Source organism: Mustela erminea, chromosome 1 (genome assembly GCF_009829155.1).
Source record: "Mustela erminea isolate mMusErm1 chromosome 1, mMusErm1.Pri, whole genome shotgun sequence".
Taxonomy (NCBI): Eukaryota; Metazoa; Chordata; class Mammalia; order Carnivora; family Mustelidae; genus Mustela; species Mustela erminea.
In genome coordinates this window covers 94994412-95000411 of record NC_045614.1, presented here as the reverse complement: position 1 = coordinate 95000411, position 6000 = coordinate 94994412, and the positions used below count along the sequence as shown (strand labels likewise).

Genomic DNA, 6000 nt, shown 5'->3' with positions numbered 1-6000 from the left:
GGAGCTTGGTGGTGTCACTCTGGCTGCTTCAGGTTCACATTACCTCTTAAATGGCTCATTGCAAAATAGACAGTGAACGCTGTTTTTGCTGTAAAAGCAAAGGGTGTAAAAAGCAGGGAATACTTGTATTTTGCTATAGCAGCACTCAGAAACTAATACAGATACATTAATGTCTAAATATAAAGTGAAAAGTATATAAATAGTTACACATGCAAGGGGATAGTGAGTACCAAATTCGGGATGATGTTTAACCCTGGGAAGAGAGGAGAACAAAGAGAGGTTCACAGAAGTCTTTAACTGTATCTGTAATTTGTGTTCTTTTAAAATATTAGCACACTAAGGGATGCCTGAGTAGCTCAGTCAGTTAAGTCTCCAACTCTTGATTTCAACTCAGGGCATGATCTCAGAATTGTGAGATTGAGCCTTGTGTTGGTCCATGCTGGGCATGGAATCTGCTTAAGGTTCTCTCTCTCCTTCTCCCCCTTCTCCCCTCTCATGCACACATGCTCTCTCTCTTTCTCTCTCAAATAAACAAAAATATAGTACAATAAGATTTGACAGATGTTGGTAGAGGGTCAAAGAAGGTTTGTTGTAGCTTCCTGCATGTGTAGAGTAATTGGTAATATGGAAAGAAAAGTATAAATCCTAAGATGTATTGGGGGTATATGGGAGAGCATAGTTGGAACACAGTTTCTCCTGGAGTCCATCTACCAGGGCTTTGCCCATTTGGTTAGTGACAACTGTTGGGAGCAGTTATTGGTTGTAGTGGTTTGGCAACTAACAGCAGAGCTAGGAGGTGACTGGAATAAAATGATGTTTGTTACCCTCTAAGACTGGCATGTGCAGCCCAAATATGTGAAGGTAAATCTTTCTCAAAAGAATTATCAGAAATTAATTTTTGGAGTATCTGGGTGGCTCAGTAGGTTAAGCCTCTGCCTTCGGCTCAGGTCATGGCCTCAGGGTTCAGGGATCAAGCCCCGCATAGGGTTTTCTGTTCAGCAGGGAGCCTGCTTCCCCCTCCCCCTCTGCCTGCCTCTCTGCCTACTTGTGATCTCTCTCTCTCTCTCTCTCTCTGTCAAATAAATAAATAAATAAATAAATAAATAAATCTTTTTAAAAAAGAAATTGATTTTTCTTTATTATCTCAGGAGAGAGCCTGCCTCATTGTTGAGGAGTTCTTGTTAATAATAACTTTAAATTGCATAATACTTTAAAGTTTAAAATGTAATTAGAAACCAGTTAAAAAACATTGAGCTGAAATTTTCTTGCCTGCAATTTCACCTCTCAGTCCAGAGTCTGTCTTTGTAAACAGTGTGGAATAGATCCTTATTCGCCATCACTTGATTTCCCTAGTTCTTCTCTCCCCAACCAGAATGCTCCTGCTCTCCCTTTCCTTACCATGTATCTCTTATTACCCTGGGAAGTTTTTTGTTTTGTTTTGTTTTTCTTTTTTTAAAAAAGGACAGTCTATCAAGAAGACAGGAGACAATGGGGACTGGTGAGGTAGTGAGCAACTTTTACGTTGCTGGTAGGATTGTAAATTGGCCCAACCATTAAGGAAAACAATATGGAAGTTCCTCAAAAAATTCAAAATACATGGAACACCTGGGCGGTGTAGTCAGTTAAGTGTCCAGTCTTGGTTTTGGCTCAGGTTGTGATTTCATGTGTTGTAGGATAGAGCCTTGCATGGGGCTCCACACTTAGCCGAATCTGCTTGGGATTCTCTGCTCCTTCTGCCTCTCTCCTGCTCATGCATGCTCTCTCTCTGAAATAAATAAATCTTAAAAAATATTCAAAATATATCTACTTTATGATCCAGAAATTCCACAACCGGATATGTATCCAAAGAAAATGAGAACAGTATTTCAAAGAGATATGCGTCTCTACGTTTATTGCAGTATCATTCACAATAGCCAAGATATGGAAACAACCTGAATTCTCCATCAATGGATAAATGGATAAAAGTATGAATTTTTAATCCAATGGACAAATGGATAAAAATATTAAATATCATATCTATATTATATATAATATACATATATATATAAAATATTATTTAGCCAGGAGAAAGGAGGGCTTCCTGCCATTTGTGACAACACGGATGGATCTTGTGAACATTATGCTAAGTGAGATAAGTCTGACAAAGACATGTACTATATGGTATCAATTACATATGGAATATAAAAAAAGTCAAACTTATAAGAATGTAGAGTAAGATGGTGGTTACCAGGGGGTGGGGGGGGGAGATAAGATAGATGTTGTTTAAGGGTACAAACTTGCAAAAAGTGGTAAACAAGCCATAGAGATCTAATGCACAGTATAATGAATACAGACAATACTGTACTATAATCAAATTTCCTAAGAGATTAGAACCTAATTATTCCAACCACAGAACAGATCATTGGATAATTATATACTGTGATGGAGGTGCTAAATAAATATCACTATAATGACAATCATGTTACAACATGTAAGTATATCAAATTAATGTGTCATACACCTTAAATTTACACTGTTACGTCAAATATACTCAATAAAAAATAAAATGTCCTGGTGATGGTAAAGAAAAAACCAAAAAGAAAGATAGAATGCCTCTAACTTGTAGACCCATTTTCAAACCAGTTAGACTACGGTTGTGTTTGAAACTTTTCAGCATGTAGCTCAGAAGCACGAAGTCTTTTCAGGTCACTTTTGGCTTATGGTTGTTTGCAAAGGTGGGAACCCTGGACTGGCAGTGCCATTGTGTGCCAAGACTCTGGGGTCTTGGGCAAGTTAGCTCCTCAGATCATCAATGTCTTCTAATGTGGGAATAATTGTTAGCTTATAGAGTTACTGTGTGGGTTAAATGAGACGTTGTACTAAAATGTCTCATGTCTAGGAAAATTCAGTAAATGTTAAAAAAAATTTGCTAAATTTTACTAAATTACTAAAAAAATTTTCAGTAAATGTTAGCCACTGTTAATTATTTTATTGGCCCCTACTTCCACAAAAGGAGATGTCCCTATAATCTTGGTAAGGTCACCATTGACCTAAGTGGAAAGTTCTAGGCAAATTACCACAGAGAATCTTGTTTTTTATAAATGTATTTATTTCTTAATTTTTATAATTAAAAACACCCTTACAACCCCCACATTTCTCCCCCTGCAGCTTTATTAAGATTGACATATAACATTGCATAAAGTTAATGTATACAGTGCATTGATTTGATATACTTACATATTGCAAAATGATGACTACCATAGTGTTAGCTAACACCTTCATCAGCACAAATTTTTCATATATCGAGGAGAATACTGAAATAATGTGTTTCAGTTCTTGTTTCTGTTTCCTTCCTCTAAATTATCTCACCAGTTCTCTGTTCTATACACAGATAACAGAGAGGGTATGAGCAGTGGGGGAAAGGGCCTGCATCTTTTCTTTTCTATGAGACTTTGCTTAGCAGGCTTATCTTCCTATCACCAATTTTGAAAAATTTGAAAAAGTCCAAGATCTTGGGGGAAAACTGCTCCATTTTACTTGAGGTTTAGTTTTAAATTATTTTTTATAATGAGAAAAATCCAATGTCAGCACAGTGTCATTGAAATGAGTTAGTCTTATATATTGCTGGTGGGAATATGAATTGGAAGAATCTTTTTGGAAAGCAATTTAGCAACAAGTGCCAAAATCATCAAGAATGTTTTTTACCATTTAGCCTACCAATTTATTTCCAGGAATTCTTCCTAGGAAAAGGTAATAAAGCACTGGGAAAGATCAATAAACAAATATATTTAAAATAGCTTTGTTTATAACTGGGACATCTAAAAAAATGTTTGAAAATATGGCAATAGTTAAATTATGTTCTATCACCAGAAGGACTATTATGCAGCTAATAAAAATGTTTCTGAAAAATACTTAAATGTATGAAAACTTCTGATTATAAAATATCAGGCTAAAAAGATATCAATCATATTCAGACAATAGTTTCTGTTGTGTAAAATAATCCACAGAGGAATAAAGAATGGTTAGCAATATAGATTCAAGATTCTCTGTGAATAAAGAATGGGTAGTTTTTAGTTTTCTTCTCCAAATTATTATGTATCTTCCAAGTCTTCTTCAATGAGCCTGCATATATCTTGTAATATGAAAAAGCCATAATAAAAAAGAATTTAGAAAGACCTTATCACTCAAAACTTACCTTTTATGTTTATCAGTATTTTAAATTAAACAGTGAAATGTTGGTAAGTCTTTTTTGGAATATGAATATATTTATTAGGGTGCGCACAAGAATGACACACTAGCACTGTCTCTGATGTGATAAAGAATACATAAATCTGACCCACATTGTGGCAGGAAATAAGAGTCAGGGCTCTTAGGGCTGGTACCAAGTGTCCACTGAAGCCATCTCCATTCACCAGAGAGGATGCTCCCTTGGATTCCAACATCTCTGCCTTAGCTTCAGTCAGATCTCCATAACCTGCCAGACTTCTTCATTCCAGCATCAGTTGACCCTCTATTTTCTGGCCACTCTGGACTCCTTCAAGACCTAATTTAACTGCCCCCTGTCTCACTCACCCAGGAATTCTGAGGTGCATTTCTTTGATGTGCTGCTTCTCTGCCACCCTCAGGGGCATGGTTGGGAGTTGAGGGAGAAGGGCAATTACATCACCTTACCCAAGCAAATAGCAGGATTATATTAGCAGATGGCACTTGAACATACACCTTACAACCTCACAGGGTGCATGTTTTCTCCCCAAATGATGCATAATCTCTTGGAGAGCAAACATGTACAGAATGACTTTGTAAACCAAGGCACAAGGGATGAAAGGTGCATGGTGTTTAATTCTGCCTTCTGCCTCAATAGGAAATAAGCACCTGAAACCTGGAACCAGAGCTCTATCCTGGCTCTCCCCTGCCTTTGAATGGTATCACCACTCAAATTCTGCCTGTTCGCAGCATTAGGTCATTTTTCAAAAGAGAGGATAAGATGAGAGAGATTGAGAGTAGAATGGGAGATTGGGGTGGGGTGGGGAGTAACATATAGATAACAACCGGCAAAATAAAACAAAAGCAATACAAAGATGCAAAAACCAGATTTAATACTAGACTATAACAAGAGAAGGCAGCTGGAGACTCTGCATGCTAACACAGACACAACCCTGGGGGGGTGGACTCAGTGATGAGTGGAGTAGAGGCCACCGGGTTGGGCTAAGAACCTTTCAGTGAGTACTGAATGGACTGGGTCTGCTGCTTCAGTTGTGAGCCTACTTTGATGGTGACAGAACAGGCAATGGCAGGCCTGGAAATCCCACAGCCCTAGGGCCTGCTAGGAGCAGGGGTTCACAAACACGCAGGACACACTTTTATCCTCGCACAACAGTTCAAGGTGCGGGATGATCTCCAGGCGCTCAGTGTCTGCAACCATCGCAATGAACTCAGAGATGCCTCTGTGGAGGGTTTTGGTGGCCTCACTGGCTCCTTCCTGAAGCTGCTTGTAGTTGCATGACTGCTAAACAAGGTCCAGTAGTTTCTTGGTGAGAAGGGTGTCTTGGAGGAGGTAGGCCTTTGGGTTTACATCAGCTTCTCCCTGGGTGGTCTCCTGCCCCACACTGCAGGGACACAGAAAGGACCCACCCACAGGGAAGCAGTAAGTGGCTAGTGCTAAAGTCTTTTAACCAAAAATAGCAGTCATCTACTCTTTTCTTCATGCTTCCTTCTCCATCCTGAAAAAAAAGGAGCCTTTAAAAAATTTCTAGGTTCTTTTTATGGTATTTAGTCCATGTATCTACAGGTGTTCCTTGTTTAATCACATTTACACATTGAGTTTATATTACAGGCAATGAAGATTTTAGCATTCTCATCTATCCCGTTGCCCTCTCTTTTTCTTCTCTCTATATATCCATCACAATTTTTAGTTAAATACCTATGCGGTGTTGTTATAATTGTGAAAATACTTTTCCTTGCTTTGCAGTGCAGGGTATTATAATAAATCGTAAATTGTAATGTTACAATGTATTATAGTAT

General features: G+C 38.1%; 1 pseudogene; it reads right to left on the bottom strand.

Moving 5' to 3' along the window:
- Window positions 1-5184: 5184 nt before the first annotated feature.
- Window positions 5185-6000, bottom strand: part of LOC116590396 — a 46571-nt pseudogene continuing 45755 nt past the window's right edge.